The sequence below is a fragment of the Heterocephalus glaber genome, unplaced genomic scaffold (assembly GCF_053883595.1).
Source record: "Heterocephalus glaber isolate CG9 unplaced genomic scaffold, H.glaber_assembly_v1.0 deba00000676, whole genome shotgun sequence".
Taxonomy (NCBI): domain Eukaryota; kingdom Metazoa; phylum Chordata; class Mammalia; order Rodentia; family Bathyergidae; genus Heterocephalus; species Heterocephalus glaber.
In genome coordinates this window covers 5329034-5350862 of record NW_028258156.1, presented here as the reverse complement: position 1 = coordinate 5350862, position 21829 = coordinate 5329034, and positions in this window count along the sequence as shown.

Genomic DNA, 21829 nt, shown 5'->3' with positions numbered 1-21829 from the left:
GTTCAGGGCCAGCCCGAACTACAAAGCGAGTCCCTGTCTCAAAATAGAGAGAGAGAGAGAGAGAGAGAGAGAGGCCTAAACATACAAAAGCTATGAATTATAAATATCATACATTGTTAAAGAAATAGGAGGACAAAAAAATAATCTCAGAATAAAACCAAGTTTTTTAGTTGAATTCATTTAGACAAAATAAAGGGCATTACTTTCTCCAATTTTGATCTTTTTGCTTCAAAGTGGTATTTGGTAAGTACTGGATTTCTTTCTGTTCCCAAGAGTCTATGATCCTTGTTTGTTTTGTTAAAGTAGTTTTTGTTCTATGTCAGGCATAGGCTGAAAAGATTGTTAGGGTTAAGAGCAGACTTAAATTTAATTGAAACCCAACCAGGCAACTGGTTTCCATCTGTCACCACCAGTGAACCTTACTGATAGCAGGAAAATTAATCTCCTTTGCAAAGAGAAACCAGAAGCCTCTTGGCCACATCCTTGTCCCTCACAGCCTCCTTTACCATGTTTGTTCCAGATGAGCTCTACTGGCTGAAGCTCTCTGGACCACACTTAGCATGTGACCCAAGAGTAATCAGTCTAAGTTGGTAAGAAACGTAAGGGATTGGGGGGTTTGGTACAAGAACATGGTCCAACAGGATGATAACAGCTGAACAGCTTGCTCTTTTTGATAAAGTGAGATATAGGTAGAGAGAATTTAGTTCCTTGTTACACTAATGGTGGTGCCACTTCAGGCTGGAGACTTCTTGATACCAAAAAAAGCTAGCAGCTCCCTTGGAGGTCCCATTCTGCCATGTGGCATCGGCAATGGTTCCCAAAAACTTAATCTTGAATTTATCTTTTCCCCTCTCAATGACTCTGTAAGCCATTTAATATCCACAGGAAATCTTTTTCTTCTTAAACTGGCTAAAGTGGATTCTGTTCTCTGAGACAGACCCCTGCCTGATACAAATGTAATTCTTTCATTAAAGGCATTATTGCCCTTTGGAGAGATAGGCATGTAAAGGAATCCGTGAGGAAAGTGTTATCATTTGGGTTGACACAGAGTGAACTGGATACATAGAGGAAGGAGCCCCTTATACTGGTGGGACCAAGCAATGAGTCACACTAAAACTTGCAAACTCTATAGGAGATTAGTAGAAAATTGAGGAGAGGAAGTAATTTAAGGCCAAGAAAATGGCAAAGATACATAGAATGAGAGAGGGGCCAGGGATTTAGCTCAGTGGCACCGTGCCTGCCTTGCAAGTCCAAGGTCCTGAGTTCAATCCCTGGGACCAGAAAAAAGAAAAAAGAGGCAGAAGTTGAGAGAGGTTGAGGGGTCAGAACAATGAGAGGATACACTGGTTATATTGCAGGTGATCAATTTATTAGAGCGGTAAAAAGCTTCAGGAATAATCTAGTGTTACCCATGAACTCCTAGCTTTATTACATCATGATGAATGAATGAATGTTACAACAGAATGGAGAAAGTGGGCAACTGACAAAAGGTTTATAGAGCAAGAAAGGAGAGAGTTGAGGAAGGTGAAGCTGTTTGGAATTCCAAAATTGAGGTCGGAAGAGCTCTTTCTTCCTGCTCTGTCCCATGTGCTTCACAAGGTAGGTGCTATGGTTTGGACATGGTTTGAGAGTGTCCCCTAAATGTTCTTGTGCTGGAATCTTGGTCCACAGTGTGTGGTGGGAAGTGTGGAATCTTTAAGAGGTATGGCTAGTGAATGATGACTAGGTCACTGAGGCCATGACCCTTGGAAGGGATTAATGCTGTCCCTACAGGACCCTGGTTAGTTCATTAGTTCTCATGAGAGAAGGTTGTTATAACGTCATGTTTTGGGGGTACCTGTATCCATTTCCTGTCCTACTTCTCTGCCACGTTGTGACCTAGCTAAGGGAGTCTTCACCAGAGGCAGGACAAATGGGTCTGAACTGATCTAGGATTTTCCTCTTTCAAATCTGTGAGCTAAATTAGCTTCTTTTCATTATAAGTACCTATCATCCAATGTTTTGTTATAACAACAGAAAATAGATTAATGTAGTATGAATATTTCACATTCCCGTCACATCAGCCTTTTGTCTACTTCATGCTTCCAGTGCTGGCCATGGGCCAGTATAGTTTAGTCATCATGGCCCCGTCCTATAAAACAGGAACAACGGATGCTTTGACCACTGGCCATTAAGGAAGAAGAAGAAGAGAGAATGTGGGTAGATTTGCTCAAATTTGTGACTGATTTAGAAAAAAATTCAGAAATCATGTTCAGTCTTTCATCTCCCATAACCAATATCCACATAGTCATCTGTTCACCATCCATCTTTCTTCCTCCCTTCCCCCATTCATCTGTTGCTATTTCTCTGTATCTACTTATTACTGTATCTGCAGCTATAACATCAAACGTTTATCTATAATTTTTTTTCCTGTACCCGGGATCAAGCTCAGGACCTTGCACTTGCCAGGCAGGCGCAGTGCCACTGAGCCACATCCCTGGCCCTTCAAATGTTTATCTAGTGCCTATTATGTGTCAGGCAGTGATCCAAGTGCTCTACATATATTGATTCATTTAATGTGGTCCTCACAACCCTGTGATCTAGGTGTTATTTTAATCTGCATTTTATAGATGAGAGAATTACAACAGAGGTTAAGTAGCTTTCCCAAGGTCATACATCTTATTTCCATGTCTACCTACCTTTGTCTTCACTTCCCTCTCTTTCTCCAAGGGAGACTCATTTCATCAATTACTCAGGTTGTTGGCACAATGTCCCCTCTTTGCTTTTCATTCTGAGTCTACTTTATTCAGTGCAGGTTTCCTTTCCAGCCACCAGCCACCCAGTTTGGGGGGATTGAATGTTTTCTAGCTAGTCCTCTGATGTTAACCTTCCCATCCTCTGCCTCCATGTGTTACAACTAAACCCTGACAAAGTAGAGTGGTCTTTCTAGAGCAGCTTTCTAAAGGTGCTGTCCAGAGCACTGAGAAGGTGCTAACACCTGGCCCCAGGATACTAAGGGCGATAGCACCTTTCAGTCATTGTGAAAAACAGAAATGCCTGAGACACTTTCAGGCATCTTATTTGAGAAATCTCTATGAGAAACACATAGGCACACATGATATATCTCTTAAACCTGCTTAAAACCTCAGGATGGGCTTATTCTTTGGACTATTTAATGATCACTTACTGTGTCAGGCACTGAGCTGGGCAATAGGAAGCAGTGGTGAATAGCTTGGGCATGGTTGCCATTCTCTTGATAAATGCTATCTAGAGGGGATGAGGGAAGCTGAGGACCATGTCAAAGGTACTGGACTTCATCCAAAGATAAGCAAAGGTGTAAAAATCAAATTTACTGAGGTATAATTCAAACACAATAAAATACCCTTATTTACATGACCAGCTCAGTGAGTAGTCATCACCACTGCCAAGATACAGCCTATTGTTTTCACTCAAAAAATTTTCTTTGTGTGTACTTCTACTAAGTGGCCTCTCTCCTTATCAGGATAAGCCTGATCCTTTTTCACCACAGAGCATAAAATTCACCTCTTCTGGGGAATCTGTCCCAGCTCTGCCTGGCAGACTGAAGCACTCCTCTCTCTACTTCTGCAATCTCATTAAAATATATATGATTATTTGTGTGTCTTGATGCCCCACAGACTGGCAGCTGCTTAATGGTAAGGGCCATGTCCTTAACATACTAGGTGCCTATGGGCCGGGGATTTAGCTCAGTGGTTCTGCCGCCTGCCTCGCAAGCACAAGGACCCGAGTTTGATCCCTGGTACCAAAAAAAAATACTAGGTGCCTGTCCAGAGCTCTGGACAGTGCCCTTAAGCATCTATTAAATAGATCAGCTCCCGACCAAAGGATCCCCATCCCAGGCTGCTGTGAAGCCATGAAACATTTGGAGGTAACCAAAAGAAAGCAGGTATAAATTTATTTTATACCAGATTGGAAAGGAGTGGTTCAAGTGAACATGCTTAAGCTTCCACCAGTCTGTGACAGCCCTCAGTGCTGATGATCAGAGCATCACTTTTTGCCTGTCATGGTGTGACTACATACAGAAAAGACTCAGGGACAAAACTCTGGAAAGTTTGCTCGAGGTGCATCCAGTCAGCTAGGAGTTTACTCAGTTCTGACCCAGTCCTGTGTTCTAAATTAAACCTTGGAAAGCCGAGGGGACTCCATTCTTGGAAGACTGGTTGGCAAGCTGCACACAGCCATGCTTGGGTCACCTCTGGCTCCAGTTCCTGATGGCAACAGCAGATCTGTGATCTCCTGTGGGGTCCCAGGTCCTTTCTGAGTGGAAAAGTCCGTAAGAGCTCATTTGTGATCCCTTAATGGTAATTTCCAAAGGAAACAACACTTCCTTTTGTTGATTTTTTCCTCTCCTACTTATGCTTTCTTTTTACTCTAATCCCATTACTCACCTTCATAGAACAGAGTCACCAGGCTGAGTAAGGAGGTAGCCAGATAGGTGGAAGTGGGTGTCAGCACATGCACACCTCAGCAGTATTTGAGATTATTCCAAGTCCTGTTTTGACTAACCAGTTACCTCTTTCTTCTCATTATTTGAAACAAGAAACTCCTAAAAGCTGGTAGATTTATGGTATGATGAAATCCTCAAATGTATTATGTTTCAGGCATTTGGATCTTAGTGTGGTTGTTTTAACCAAAATTAGGTAAAATTTTTAGCACTCACTGTATTTGAAAACACTGTCCCACATTTTTCACTTAAATTAATACTCTTTACTCTGTAGCTAAAGGTTACAGACTAGATATATTTTAAATTTTCATCTGTATCACAATGTATAAATTTAATTTGGGATTTAAGTTTTTAAAATATATAGTCTTGATTAGTTGAATCTAGATATCTTTTATAAAGGGACAATCCAATTGGTTTTTTTTATTTTAATAGACTTTTAATTTACAAACAGTCACTATAGTTCATATCTGAAATGTCCACAAAAGATCTATGTGTTACAGACTTTGTCCCTAGTCTGTGATGCTACTGGGAGTCAGTAGAACCTTCAGGAGGTGGGGCCTAGTGGAAGGAAGATAGTTCATGGGTACACGCACTTGGAGGGATACTGGAACCCCTGGTTCCTGTCCTGTCTCTCTCTCTCTCTCTCTCTCTCTCTCTCTAAGCTAACTAGTTTCCTCTCCACATTGTCCCCACCATGATGTGCTGCCTCTCTGCAGGCCCAAAAGCAATGAGGCCCTGAAACTTCCAAAACTGTGAACCAAAGTAAACCGTTCCTTTCTTTAAATTGTTTATCTCAGGTATTTTGTTAAAGTAACAGAAATCTGACCAATACAACAGTTTTAGATTTACAGAGTGAAGATAGTACAGAGTTTCTGTATCTTCCATGTCTAGCTTTCTTTACTATTCACATTTCTTAATTAGTAACATTATACTAAGTAGTAATATTAGTATGTTACAAGTAATTAATTAGTATTGCTAATTATTAACAAAAATCTATACTTTACTCATATTTCCTTCATTTTTAACCTATTGTCCTTTCTGTGTTCCAGAATTCCATAGGAAACCACACTGCGTTTAGTCCTCATGTCTCCTTAGCTCCCTTTGGTTGTGGCAGTTTTCCCCATTTTGATGACCTTGACAGCTATATTTTTTGTCTTTAGTTGTTTTATTATATTAAAATGTGCACAACATAAAAATTGCCTTTTTAACCATTTTAAGTGTGCAGTTCGAGGGCATTAAGTACATTCACATTGACTATCGCCTCTGTCCATCTTTAGAACTTTTCCATCACCTCAAAGTGAGGCTCTGCACCCATTTAAAAATAACTCCAAATTACCTACTCCTTAGGCCCTGGTGACAACTATTGCAATTTGTCTCTACGAATTTGACTCTACCAGGTACTTTACATAAATGAAAACATACAATATTTGTCCTTTTATGTCTGGCTTATTTCACTTAATATAATGTATATGTATATGTATATTTATATTTATTTTATTAATACAGTACAAGTCTGCAGTAATGATTACATTCCTCCAGGGGAGCTGGGACATGTACATAATGTGTCTTAATTCTTTTTTTTTTTTGGTACTGGGGATAGAACTTGGGTCCTTGCGCTTGTGCAGCAGGTGGCGAAAGCACTGAGCTAAATCCCCGGCCCTTGATTCTTTTTTCATTCTCTTCTCCTCACCTCCTCCCTCCATATTTTGGTCCCCTTTTCATTTGCAAAAGACCTATCTATCTCTCTATTTCCTATTACTCTTTATTTATATTTGGGGTTTTTCATATAAGGGAAATCATGTGATATTTAAGGTTGTATGTCTGATTTATTTCATGTAACATTATTTCATGTATTATTTTTCTACAAATGGATCAAGTTTATCCTTCTTTATGGCAGAGTAGTACTCCAGAAACAGCTGGCAGGGGTTGAATGTGAAGTGGAACACAGCTCTCCTCAGAGTGTATTATATGTTGTAGCACGTATCAGAATTTCATTTCTTTCTAAGGATGGATTATATTCTATTGATTGTATATACCACATTTTATCCATCTAGTCATATGTTGATGAATATTAGGATTGTTTATACCTTTCGACCTTTGTGTTTAATTGATTTTAAAATTTCAGATATATATTACTGTCAAATTACCTCTTGGAAAAAACATAAAAAATAAAGGTACTAAAACCTGCATAGAAATTTATACTTTCAGTTAAAATATTTTAAATATACATTTTATTTGACCTTCTTCCAATTTCTGGGAAATAAGACAAGACTATCAATATGTCCAAAGCAAAGATAAGACAGAAAAGCAAACCAGGTAAGAACAAGAATACCTTTTTTTTTTTTTGGTATCGGGGATTGAACTTGGGTCCTTGAGCTTGCACAGCAGGCGGGAAACCACTGAGCTAAATCCCCGGCCCCAAGAATGCCCTTTGTTCCAGGAGGACAGAGTTAACTTCAAATGAGTTCAGGGAGTAAGGGAGACCAGGTATGTTTATAGTATTAAGAAAAGAGCCAGAAGCCAGTGGAAGACAAGGGACTGAAGGGATGCTGGGGAATATGTGAGATGGGAGACAGAGCAGCAACCCTCCGCAGGGCCTTTGCTCCCTATAGTCTCCCAGGGAAGGAATGGCAGGGAATTATTTCTGGGAAAGTGAGTTGCACCAATATTATTCAATTACCTGGAATTATGAAAAAAAGGCATGGTAGCTAGTAATTAGTTGAGAGCTGGGTCCTAGAAATGAGCCAAATTAGCTGAACTCTATGATGAGAACCTGACTGACCTCTCCCATAATTCTATGCTGAGCTTTGGTCAGCCCTTAGTCTTCCTTTAGGAGAATTGATTTAAATAGCAATTTTGGATGACTCCGAACAGCAAAAGCACAGTCTGTAATTACCCAGGTTATGTCAAGATATTAGATGCTGAATTCTCTTTAAATAGGGGAAAACAGTAACTTTTTAATATCCCACAGCCTGATTAGGAAGCCTGCTAGGAAACTTATCATATTATACTGATTTTCTTATTCATATCAATTATTCCTATGATTCTGAACATTTTTCAGGAGCAGAAACCAAATGTTTTTCATTTTCATGTCTTCTGTGCTTATCACAGGACCACTCATATGTAGTACTTGTTACTAGTAGTTAATCAATTTATTCAAATTGAACTAAATGAAATTATGTTAAGGCAAAAGGAGAACACCAGTATATACACACTGGCTATACTTGGGTATTGAAAAATGTGAATTTTGGCAAAATGTCAGCAGAGTATTTAGAGTTAAGTAATAAAAAAAGAAATATGTTTTGTGAGGGGATTTCCCCAATTAAGGTGTGTTCATTAAGAATTTAACTTTTTATTTTGAAATAATTTTAGACATATAGAAAAGTTGCAAAAACAATACAGCAGGTTCCCATGTATATTCAACATGTTTCCACATAACCATAGTACTATTTTTGTTTTTTACAAAAGAAACTTACATAGGTATAATACTATTAACCAAGTATTTATAGTATTTGAATTCTAGGGCCGGGGATTTAGCTCAGTGGTTTCGCTGCCTGCTGCACAAGCACAAGGACCCGAGTTCAATCCCCGGTACCAAAAAAACAAAAACAAAAACAAAAAAACTATTTGAATTCCACCTGTTTAACCTCCTCATATCCTTTTTGTACCCCAGGATCCAGTCCAGAATCCCACATTGTGTTTAGTTGTCACTAACTGACAACTAAATGTGTTTAGTTAAGTAGTCTTTTTCAGTCTATGACAGTTCCTCATTTGTTTCCTTGTCTTTCATGACCTTACATTTTTGAACAGGAGTGGTCAATGATTCTGTAGTGTCCCTCTTTGGGGGTATCTGATGCTTAATTAATTAGATTGAGGTTCTGTGTTTTGCGGAGGAAAACCATGGATGTGATGTTGTACTCCACACAGTGCACGAGATCAGCGTGCAGGTGATTTCTGCGTTTCTTCTGAGAGATGATATTAGCTTTGATCATTATGGTGCTGTCTGCTGGATTTCTCCATCATTAATCCAATATCTGAGTTGTGATATTTTGAGGCTACACTATTTTTCTCTTTAAGTTTTTTTCCCCCAACTGATTTTACCATTCATTGGTGCATCTTGCCTCCAACAATTGTTACTGTAGTACTTACCCAGTGGTGTTTTTCCCTACTTTCTTCTCTCCTGGAATTAGTCAGTTCTCCAAGAAATTCTTGTGGTTTACATTAGAAAATAGTTAAGACAGCAAGATCTGGATGCTAAGTTTTGACGCAAGTCTTTTGCATGCCCTTTAACAATAAAGAGGGACTGAACGGTAGATTAAAGTTTGACCTTTTCCTGATGATCCAGGGTCACTATTTCTTACGTCAGTTATTGGCATAGCACCATGATGATGTCAAGAACCGTGGAGCTATGTAAGGAGTTGGAGTGTAGCTCCGTGGTAGACAGCTTGCCTAGTATGGGTGAGGCCATGGGTTTGGTCATCAGTACCAGGGTCTTCCCTCCAGATACACCAGAGACCCCCTGGTATATTCAGTGTGACCACAACACAGAAGACAGAATTTTTTTCAACTGATAAAATGCAACATAAAATTTACCATCTTAACCATTTCAAAATGTAAATTTCAATAGTGTTAAGGACATTCACACTGTGAAATAGACTTCTATATCTTTCTCATCTTCCAAAGCTGAAACTCTGTACACATTAATCAATAACTCCCCATTTCCTCCACCTCTCAGCCCCTAGTAACCCTGTTTCACTTTCTGTCTCTATGGATTTGACTACTTTAAATTCCTCAAATAAATGTGATCATACAGTATTTGTCCTTTTGTGACTAGACATACACTTAGTCTAATGTCTCCGGGTTCATCCATGTTGTAGTATATGTCTGAATTTCCTTCCTTTTCAACGAGTGAATAATATCCCATTATATGGATCTACCACACCTCTTATTTATTCATGCATAGACATTTAGGTTGCTTCTACCACTTGGCTGTTGTAAATAGTGTTGCAATGAATGTGAGAGTGCAGGTATCTTTTTGAGAACTCTGCTTTCATTTCTTTTGGATGTATACCCACAAGCAGGATTGCAGATCAGTGGTAATTCTATTTTTGATTTTTTGAGGAAATTCCACACTTTTTTCCACAATGAAATTCTTTTTTTTTTTTAGAGTAGGAAACGTTTATTGAAAGAAAGCTTCTGTCTAAGAGAGACAGAAGGAGGGCCAGAAAGTGGGTTGACCGCTCTCCCAACTTCTCAAAGGTGTCACAATGAAATTCTTGAATCCTCTCTTTCTCTTGTTCTTTGGATTTCATCAGCAACCAAGTGCTGTGAATTTTATTCATTCTTATCTGTGCCTTCATGCCATGGTAACACTCTGTGTCTTTCACGCAAAACTTTTCCTTCACAAGAGTCACTTATTCATTAGAATTTTAAAAATACATGAACTTTATCATTAGCATGCAAGCTTACATTCTTACATCAGAGGTGCTTAGAGTTTGCTCTTTTGTACTTCTGTCTCATGAAGTTACAAGTCTGCTGCTTGGAATCCCTGTAGCCCCAAGGTAAATTTTTAGTCATTCATCAGACTCAGTTTAGCCAAATCTCCTCTGTGAGCCTTCTCCCACACTCCCAACTAGAATGTACTGTTTACATCCTCTCTATATTTATTCGTATATTGCTGCGCCAAACACGTAGTCTATTCTATTATTTATTGGTATATTGAGAAGAACAAAATGTTTTAAATTGGTTCCAAAATACCATTAGGAGGAGAACTGTTTATATGTCCTTTTTCAAGAGCCATTTTTATTCAGCTACTGAAGGTAGGGTAAGTCTATAACATTAGAAGATTTGGAGATAGAATAACATTTTTATTTCCCAATGAACTCTGAGTACCCTGGGAGCAGGGACTATGTCTCTTTCCTCCTCAGTACCTAGCAGTCATGGGGTGGGTTTTTAATACCTTTTGAATAGAGCCCAGACTCACTGTACTAATATTATTAATGTCACTCAAATCCCACTGGTTGGTGGTGGTAGATGTCAAATGGCACAAAAGAAACAAAACATTAAAAACAGTTTGAAAGAAAATTCTTTTTCAAAAAGCTCAGACCTATATGGAGTGATAACCCAGTGTTAAGTTAGTGTGGAAACTTGTGGTAGGAGAATAGATCTGAAAGCCAAGAGTGTTAAGGCACAGTTATGTTGGTCTGTGCTCGCTCTCCCTAGGTAGAGGCAGAGTGTACTGAGGTGAAAGGCTTTCGAGGCTTAGGAAAATAACCACTGAGCTGGTTTCAGTGAAATTCTTAGGATCCAAAATATATTCCTGGAGGAAGGAAAATGTTAGCAACTGGCCATTGTCTTTCTTTCCTAGGAATCCACTGATGGGGTTGGGGGTGGGGGGGTCAAATCTCCTTGTCAACATATTCATACAAACCTGTAAAGGAATCTAATGGCATTTAAATGCCTGATTCAGAACACAGCACTCAGCAGCTATTAGCTTACCTTTCTTGCTCTTCTGATGTGTAAACTGCTCTCAGTTAGTCTGAGAAGGGAGCAGGACAAAGGTGACTGCCATGTGGTAATAGCATGTGGGATAGAAGTAAAAGATTTCACAAGTGTAAAAACTGAAGATGAAAGAGTAGTGTTGAATACTTAGGCAGCCTTCCCTTCCCTTATGGAGATTTTTCCATTAGACACTCTCCTCTGCTTATTCCTAGAAAAGTTCCTAAGAGAAGTCAGAAAACTCATAGTAGGGCCATGAAGGTCACATGCTCACCCAGGTAAGGTTTTGTTTGGTGCCATTTCTCATTAGTGCCCCTCAAATGTGGAGCACTGAGGTCTGCAGGCTCAGATACCTGATATGTTGGTGCTCAAAGAGAAAAATCTATCTTTTGGAGACAGACTCACAATCAAATTCACAGACAGTGCAGTACACAAATTCAAGCATCTGTGCATTTCATTATAAGATAAATTGAGCTGTTAAGGAGGCAGCACCCTATTTTATATGTCAGCAAAAGCAACTGGGTGGTTTCAAGCAGATTAGTGACTCTGTATATGAATATAGAAATTATTTTATATAAGTGATATTTCATATAGAGATTATATAAATATTAATTAGAGTAAGATTATATAATATATAAATATTCTATTTCCATCTGTCTATATTTCAGAGGAAAAGAGCGAGAGAGAGATAGAGAAGACTGTGGAAAGTCAGACCTGTTGGGAAGCCACTGCTATGGTCCAGTGGGAGATGGTGGGGGTTGGATGAAGAACCATGGTGAAGTTAGATTGATTCAAAAGATTTTTAAGGTACTGCTGATGGGGCTCCTTAATTGGATGTAGAGGAAAGGAAAGGACCAGGTTTGTTTTCTAGTTTGGGGTAATCAGAAAAAAAAATATTAGTGTTACATAGTTTGAACAATTTAGTTATCTGGGTGGTGGCTGAATCCTTCTCTGTTCCCAACTCCTGCTCTAGAGAGATGGGCCAGGATACTTCTCTGGGCACATTAGGGCTGAAGGGTATTGTTAAAGCTCCCTTTGTGACTTTCTCTATGCGTCTGTTCAATTCATTTAACTAGCATTTATTAAGCGTCTCCTGCATGGCTCACACTGTTTTAGTCCTGGGAATGTAGACAACAGTGTAGAAATGGCACCTTCAGATAGCCACAGCTCTTGGGAGGGTTTGTGCTCTGTGGAAGACATCCTGGCCCAAGCCCTTTCTTCTCTGGTCTTCCCACGTTCCCCTCACCTTCCTTCCCATTTGTCTAAAGCTTCCTTTAGGTCATCTCTCTCCAAATCCACCCCCTACAGCCCCTTCGTCTTTTGTAATCAATTTCCCCAGGCACTCTCTGTGCTTCTTCCCCTACTGGCATCATAGCTATTGTGAGTCATTTCCAATCTGTCCTGGTAAAACCAAAGGTCAGTCACTTTGCCCATAGGGGCTGAGCTGAGAGACTATAGGAAGTAGCAGAAATTTGGATGAGTTCATTGCAACCCAGAAAATTCTTCTAAAATATTATTATATGATGCTGTGTTCAAAAAGTCAAACTCTGTCTCATCATATCTTGGGTCTCTCAGCCACCAAGGTCACTCACAAAGGGGCTTTTCTCCCCAGATACTGGTACTGACCAATTCTCAACTCTTGTTTGTAGGCTGGTTCCCTCCCAGGCACCTGTCTCTCCCTTTCCTCCTTCTCAGTAAGAACAAACCACTTTATGTCTGTACAACATTCTACAAGTTAAAACATAGTTTTGACTATTTGACAAGACCTCATTTTGCCTTTAAATAGCCTGGGAAAGCAGACAGTCCAGACAGACAGATGTGCTGTCTGATCATGTGATCATGTGAGTGGCTTGTCTGAAGACACAGTCTGTATGCTCAGTGGTATTTGTACCATGTTACATTGTCCTTCTGCTCAAAGCTTTATAAAGATCGTGTTCTCAGTAACCTCATATCTCTATGAATACACACATTGCTCTATCTGAATATGGAAAATGCCTATGATCTGAATTTATGCAGCACGCACCTGCATTTCTCTAGAAACTATCTGATAAAAAAGATCCAAGTTTCCTATAGGAAGATATAATCTATGAGAATTATATTGCTCACCAGGGACCAGCATCAATTGAATTATAGATCAGAATCAATGTGTACTGGAAAAACCATGCTGTATCATCTAGAAACTTCTGAAGTTATTTGATTTACCACTTACATGGCAGATAATAGGATTTTTAGAGCAAGAAGGAAATTTTGAGGTCATCTAATGCAGCTCATTTATTTTGTTGTTGAGGATGCCAAGACTAGGCAGTTGAAGCAAATCCAGCAAGGTCATGTATATTGGGAAGTCTGTGAAGGAACTGAAGCAAGGAGAGAGCCTCTGGGTGACCACCTGGTTCTTTATAGCACTCTCATCACCTGCTTAATAAAAATCCTAATTTGGGGCTGAGAGTGTAGCTCGGTGGCAGAGTGCTTGCTTAGCATGTTGAGGCCCTGGGTTTGCTCCTCAGTGCTGAAAAAGTCCTAATTTGATCTGCACTGATTATGTGAGAGACCCTAATAGATTATTCTTCTCCTATCTTCAACTCCTGGTTCTTTATTCAAACCTGAGGAATAAATTTCATACAGACATTTAAGTGAAAATTTTGGTGAGTTTTCACAAATGTATACACCTAAGTGACCACCACCTTAATCAAGATATAAACAGCACCCCAGAAAATTCCCTATGACTCCTTTCCGTTCGTTCCCATTTCCCCACCTGACCCAGGACAACAATTGACCCTCTTTCTACCACTAAACATTTTTCCCAATGTAGAACTTCATAGAAATGGAATCATATCGCCAGGCATGGTGGCACATGCCTGTAATCCCAGCACTCGGGAGGCAGAGGCAGGAGGATCACCATGAGTTCTAGATCAGCCTGGGCTACAAAGTGAGTTCAGGGCCAGCCTAAACACAAAACAAGACCTTGTCTCAAAAACAAAAACAAAAAAAGAAGTGGAATCATGCAATACACAAGCTGTCAAGTTTTGCTTTCTTTTTTGCTCAACAAAATGACTTTGAAACTTATCTGTATTATTGCATCCATCAGTAGTTTATCTCTGTTTTCTGTAAATTTATTCCTTTTTGTTGCTGATTAGTATTCCATTGCATGGATTATATCACATTTACCTGTTGATAAACATTCAGATTTTTCTGGTTTGGTTATTAATATCATTGTATAGATTGTTTGATGGAAATATACTTCATTTCTCTCGGGTAAATATTTGTGAATGAGATTTTCGGAAAATATGATAGGTGTGTTTTTAATTCTTACAAGAAACTGAAAACTAGTTTTTCAAAGCAGCTGTATTCTTTTATATCCCACCAGAAATTTATGAGAGTTCCAGTCTCTCTACATCCTTACCAGTAGTTTATACTTGGTCTTTTTAATTTTAACTATTGTAGTTGAGATAGAGTACTATTTTGTTGTGGCTTTAATTTGTACTTCCCTAGTGATTGATGAAGTTGTGTGTCTTTTCATGATTGATGTTTTGTTAAATGCATACAAGATAATTTTCAACCAAATGAATAATAAACAAACTGAGCAGTAATGATTTTGTTAGCCTCTTTAGATTAAAATGTTTTTGTAGGGAAATTTGGATATTCTGGCTTTCTTTTTTATAACTCTCCAGGTAAGGTTCAACTGATACTTTCTTTTCTTGCAACAAACTACTTGTGGCAAGAAGAGATACTCAGAAGTATACCATTAGTGATTCTTTCTAAAGTAGCTGTTGTGGCAATTAAATATTTAATGATTTCAGTAAGGGTGTTAGTTATAAAAATTTAAAAGGGGCAGAAATGGAGTGCAGGGGAAAGTATGGGCTTTGAAGTCACAGAAAATTACACTTGAATCCTGGCTTACAAAAAAGTAGCAAGTTTCAATTTCTTGTCTGTAAAATGGAGACAAAGATATCTACTGTATTAAGCCTTTATTGATATTCTAAGAAATTACAACTGCCATGGTGGATTCGAATAAACAAATTTATTATTTTAGCAGTCTAAAGGCCAGAAGTCCAAAAAGGGTCCCATGTGGCTAATTTAAGATGGCATCTGGGATGCGTTCCTTCTGTTTTTCCTTCCCTGATCCAGCTTGTGGAGGTCATGCAGATTCTGTGGCTTCCTTCCATCTTCAAAGGCAGCAATGGCAGGTCAGTTCTTTCTTAAATCACATCATATTGACTTGGCATCTGTTGAGTTCTTTCTGCCACTGTGACTGTCCTGCCTCCTATTTTCATTGATAAGTGTCCTTGTAATTATATTGGGGCTACTCAGATGATCCAGGAAATCTTCCCATCTTGAGTTCCCTAACTTAACCACATCTGCAAAATCCCCTTTGCCATGTAAGGTAATATACTCACAGATTCTGAGGATTTAGATCTGAATACCTTTGGGAGACAATCCTTAAATAATTCTGTGAACCACATGCACTTTATAAGGTTGTTGTGAGGATTGCAAGTAAAGATATATAAAGTACCTGGCTCATGGAGACTGTGCAAGAGATGAAAGTTGAATGAGCAAAGCACAAGGCATAAAGCATTGTAGAGCTCAACAATTGTTTCCTTCCCTCCCTCCTCAGAAGAGAACAGCAGTCTCTTGAATCTTGTTCTTTTGCCAGTCTTTTGTGTTTATAGCACTAAAGAGCCTTGGCCAGAGGAAAGAAGAGGTCCAGATGGAGAGTTCAGTAGTGTTCTGGAAGAGGGGAAGAAAAGCGATCAAACTATTTTGGTTTGGAGATGATAAGGAGGATTTAAGGGTATTTATGACTTCACAGATCAGGATCTTAGGAGTAAAGTTGACCACAGTAATAGGAACCAAACAGCATTTCTCTGGTTGAAGCCCCAACCCACAGAATCACCTAACCTCTCACCCTCACCTTCACCTCTTCAAGAGCCTCCTGGTTCCACTGGAGCCCTGGGGAAACTTACAAGCTGTGCACCCCACATTTCTAAGTGCTTCTCCCCAGAAGGGGACCCCACCTGTGCTCTCCATCACAGGGTACATTCATTCCTTCCTCTGCCAATACACTGGCAGCCTTTGAGAAGCCTGTGATGCTGGGGCTAAGTCCTGACTGGGCCCATGCACACTTAATTTCTCCAGGTCATCACCTCTCTTGCCTACTCTGGGCCCCAGTTGACACCTTTGCTGTCACTGCCCACGTGCCAGCTCTGCAACATTGCGTGGCTCTTGCAGGCCTGGTCTCTCCTGAACTCACCAAAGCCATGCCTCACACTCTTGCACTCTTCCACCAGCACCAACCACACTGCATGATTCTCACAGGCACCATTCACATCCTGGTCACTGTGTGTGCATGTTTTACTACAACAGCATCCCAACAGGTGGCAGTGGCAGTCAAGAGCCTTGAGGAAGAATTGCTTTTTCCAACTCACTGAAAGAACCCGCAGTGGCTAGCAGCAGTGTCCCAACCAAGCAGGGGCCTTGAGGACTTGTTATCTCTCTTTGGTGTGCATGAAGCAGATTCAGCCCTGCTGATTCTAAGATCTTTTTCTTGATATCAAATGCAAAGGATCCAGAGAGAAAGTCCTCACTGATGAGCAGAGGACCAGTGTCTGCTCTCACTCAGGCTAAAAGGGAAGTGCTCCTTCTGTGCTGACCCCCTCCCATAAATCACGATACCTCTTTCTTGTCCCTTCCACCTTCTTTGGAGGTGAAGGTCTCTTGCTGGGATGCTTGAGGGATGAAGTCCTCCAGACTCCCCTTCAGCACTGCTGCATCATTGGAGGATGAACCCACTGAGGAACCCAGGTCAGAGGTGGGTTGCATTTTCAGGTAGCAGCAGTTTCTCCTCTTCTGGCTCCATAGGGCATTGCATACAACAGGGTGCATGCACAGACCTGGAGTAACACCTTGCAAATGTCCTTGGATGATCTTGAATATCCACAGAGAAACAAGAGGCATGAGAAAGCTCAGGCTGCCTATTACAGAATAGGTCACATGGAGCAGAGGCTGTGAAATATTAAACAGCACAGCCAAGCACTCTGGCAGTTTAACTGGCAGTCACTGCCTGGGGAAATAAGGCCTGTGCTGCATGGAGTTCCAGGAAGTCACAGACCACAGGACTCAGGCTTACAGGTGTATGGCAAGAGCATCAGCACAGGGAGAACAAGCTGGTAGTCACCAATTACATTAATTGGTGACTGTGTGGATCAACACAACAGGTGACAGCAGAGAGATGATTTCTGAAAAACTCAGTCTGTAGGGAATGAGCTGATTAGTGGCTGTCAAAGAAATTAACGATGAAGTTTCCACTAGGCCATGAGTGGCAACTCGGTAAACTTCAGCAGAGATTCCTATAGCCGTGAAAACATCCAGACCCTCTTCCTCCTTCCTCCCAGACTACAAACTGATGGAGGTGGGTATATGTGTGCATGCATATGTGTGCAAACACACACAAGGCTCAGTGAAAGTGGGGATCCTATGATATTCCTTAATCTTATGTCATGCATATTATTGTCAGAGAGCAGTTTTAGGAAGATGCCTCTCCTTTGTTCTTCATTTCTTGACTTTTTCTCCAAGACAGAGCAAGTCTCAGTTACGGTTTGCCTTCCAACCACTGCTCTCTGGGAAGACTAATAGCTCTAAAGGTACAGAGAAAAGAATAAGGTATAATACAATAGTATAATAATATCATCTGACATTGTGTACTTTAAAATCTCTCTCACACATTATCCCATCTGAAGCTATCAATATTAGGGTACTGTGAAGAAAAACAAATAAGAAGTGATGGCCAAGTACTTTGTAAATAATTAAATACCAGATGTTCATCTGGGTAGAGTTGCTAAGGAAACAGCCTTAGTGGTTTTAAGAGCTTGCACCATAAATGAGCCACCATAAAATCTGTTAACATTAGTCTCCTCCACCCCTAAATTGTTGTCCTGTCTCAAAAACGTTGACTATGCTAAAATGAAAGGAGCAGAATAAAGATTTCACAGCAAGTGGATTGGAAGGGGCTTATAACAAGCTCTGAAGTCAGGGATAAAGGGCAATACCAACATTTAATTGCACAGGAACTTCTTAAAATCATTTTATGATACTGATTTTTCCTTGGCCTTTTAGCAGACTCAAACTTCCCCCGCGGAAAAAGTATCATCTCATCTTATCTCACCTCTCAGCAGGAAACTGGCCTCTTCTTAACAACTATGATGTTTAGCACATAATCTAAAAAGTGGAAAACCATCTACATTTTGATTTACTCATTTTCCCAAAGAACAAGTCAGACTCCGTAGTTAAATTTTGTTCTTTGCCTATTTAGTTACAAATCTGCAAGTTTGGGGTTGACTTCTTCTCTTTCAATGAGTAGAGGCAGTTCATACTTTTTGTTACCTTGTTCTTTTAGCTTATTTCACACTACTTAAAAACAACTGGTGATTCTATAACAAGGGGCAAATCCTTCCTCCCACAAAGAATATCACATCCTTAGCTAGGATAGTGTCAGTCTTGTGGCTGTGAAGGGAGCTGTGAAAGACCTCCCTACTGTTGACCCAAAGATGCATAGGTCAAGGAAGAGGACTGGTTCCTCAAGACTCTAAAAAGTTCTTGTGGACAAGTGCCCTGACCCTGATGGGCTTGGGGGAAATGACTATCTTTACATGGATTTACGCCAAAAGAGTTATATCATTAAAGGGCTACAGTGTTGGCGTGGAGCACCCATATCTGAGCCAACAACAAGAGATTTCCTTTTCTGAGTGACCCAAGACCCACAGGAACAAAGGGGAACCAGAGATTGTGATCTCAGCAGTGGTTCTAAGTCATCAAAGCCATGGAATCACGACAGGTGTTATGACACTGATGGAAAGAGGACACCAAGGAGTCCATATTTTAACATGGTTCTGTGAGGGTCTTAGGGGAATGGTGAAAAGCCTCTCATAAGGTTCAATTTGTCCCTGAAAGCCAACATTGAAAATGGCTGGAGTGGTAGTTCAGAGAAACTACTAGTGAGCTTGGAAAGCATAAGAAAACTGTCATGGATTTCTAAGAAAATAACTTTGAATTGTTTGCAATGAACTATTAATAAGACCTAAATACTGAAATGTAATGAATTTAATTGATTTTTCGAGAATGCTTTTGTAAGATGGTGCCATAACCATTGGTTTTGCTTTGCTGTTCAAAGTGTCAGTCTGCGAGAAGATTGAAGTATTGGACACTGGGTTAGTCAGTTTTCCATTGCTGTGAAAAAATTCCTGAGAAAATCAGCTTAGAAGGAAGAATGGCTGTTTATGATGCCTAGTTTCTGAGGTTTCATTTCACGGTTACTCATCCCATTGCCTTGGGGCCTGTGGCAGCACAGTACCTTATGAGAAAAACTGTTCAGCTCATGGTGGCCAAAGAGCAAAAAGAGAGACATAGGAGCCAAGGTCCCAATATCACCTTCCAAGATACACCCCTGTCCATAACCTAACTTTCTTCCACTAGGCCCCACATCCTAAAGGTTCTACCCCCTCCCAATAGTGCTACAAGCTGGTAGCCAAGTCTTTTTTTTTCTTATATTATTATTATTATTATTTTGGTACCAGGAATCGAACTTGGGACCTTGCGCTTGTGAGGCCGGCAGCAGAACCACTGAGCTAAATTCCTGGCCCTGGTAGCCAAGTCTTTAACACATGGGCCTTTAGGGAATTTAAGGCCTAAATCATAACTGAAGCATTTGTGTGTTGATGCTAAGATAATACATGGGAACCACATCAAAGTGAGTGGCCACCTTTAGAGGCCCAGGGTCAACATTGGTCACTACCAACTAATGCTTTGTTTAATTCCTCAAAACACCAAAAGGATATCAAAATGTTCTGCCAAACTCTTCCATCCCAGTTCCAGTGGTCTGAACCATGCTTCAGCCAATTGTCTCCAAAAGAGATGCCCTATCCTTCCACTTGTTCATGCAGTAAATATTTACTGACTGTCCTTTATATCCTGCTATTGGTCTAAGTGCTAGTAGTATAGTACTCATGAAACTTATTTGTAGCAGAAGAAAAGGCGTTAACACGTAACAATGTCAGGTGGTGATAGGTGCTATAAAAATAAAGCAGGGAAGGAGAGAGGTGAATAGTGTGGTTAGAGGCAGGGTTTATGATAAAGCATCCATGAGCCAGACACTAAAGAAGGAAAGGATTCTAATCACAGAAAGTGGCCACTAAAATCCCATAATGGTCCAGTAAGGAAACCACTGTAGTCACAGTGTAGTGAGTGGGCTAAAGAGTAAAAAGATAAAGTAGGAGAGACCAGCAGGAGTTGGGTCAGTAGAATTAGGTGGACCATGATGATACATTTGGGTGTAATTTTCATGACATAGGAATAAAATCCACTGGAGAGTTTTGAGAAGAGGGAGTGATTTGATATGATTTTCTTTGTTCAAGTCCATTCTGTTTACCCTTCAAAGAATAGACTGTCAAAGCAGAGGGGCCAGTCCCAGTGATGATACTGTGCTGACTAGTACTGTGAAGGTATGCTGTGGTTTGCATATGTTGTGCCCCCAAGGTTCATGTATTGGGAGTGTGGTCCTTAGAGTGGAGGTTCTGTGAAGAGGTATGGAATCTAGAGATGGTGCTCAGGTCCCAGCCCTGGAGCAGTGCACAGTGAGATGTGGTAGAGGTGAGGAGCATTCAGCCAAGACTAAAAGGAAGAGGCCAAGTTGGTCAGAGGTAAATCAGGAGAGAGCAACCAGGAGACGAGAGTGCTTCAGCAGTTTGGAAGACGTGATGACCATCAAGGTGGATGAGGACTGGAGATGACTGGACAGTGGATCTGACAAGGTATATTTTTCAAGGGGCCTGTGGACATACTTATAAATGCCTGACTGGAAAGAAAATGGGACGAGAGATGGAGACAACCTGTATAATCAACACGTACTTTTCTGTGAATGGAAGTAGAGAAATCAGGCAGAAATTCGAAGGTAATGAAGGGTCAAGTGAAGAGTTTATTTATTCATTAATTTATTCTTTGCAAATGAGTGATACTGTAGCATGTTTGTTGATGAGACTGATTCAGTAGAACAGTGACGATGCAAGAGGGTCAGAACAAATCCCAAAACAAATAGCCTCGTGTCAAAGCTCTAGGATTCCAGGACACATGCTTCACATTCTTCTCCATGTGCTCCCCTGGAGTTTTAAAAAAAAAAATCACTGGTTAAAAAAAAAAAAATCACTGGTAACCATCTGAGATTTAGAGCAGGCAGGTGGCAGAGACAGGCAATCCATGTACTCACATGTCCATGTTTCTCTTGTTAATTATTGCTTTATTATATCATGACATTTAGCAACAGGATTTTAGACTTAGTTTTTTTTATGTTAAATTCTTTTATTGGTCCATTTTAAGTGTACAGCACAATTACATTTCTCATTGGGAATTGTACCTTTACATAATGCATCTTGGTTCTTATTTTTTCCCCATTTCTAGCCCTCCCTTCACCCCCTCCACCCTTCCCTATTTAAAAAGACTTTATTTCCATTTCTCATCATTTTTCCTTTCCCTTCTTTCCTTTCCCCTGCCCCTCCCACTACCCCTACCCCTTTGGACCTTTTCTTCGTATTTTGCATTATCGATTATTCATTCTAACCATTGGTACATTTTAGGTATACAATATAATGACATTCATCATTGAAAATTTGCACCTTTACATAATCTCTCTTGGTTCTTATTTTTCACTCTTGCCCAGCCCTCCCTTCAACCCCTTCATTCCTCCCTATTTACAAAGATTTTGTTCCTATTTTTCCATTTTCTCATATTAATCCCATCCCTTCTATCCTTTCCCCTAGCCCTCCCACTTCCTTCCCTTTGCCCCTTTTCTTCCTATTAAATAAGGACTAAAATGTATAATAGGTA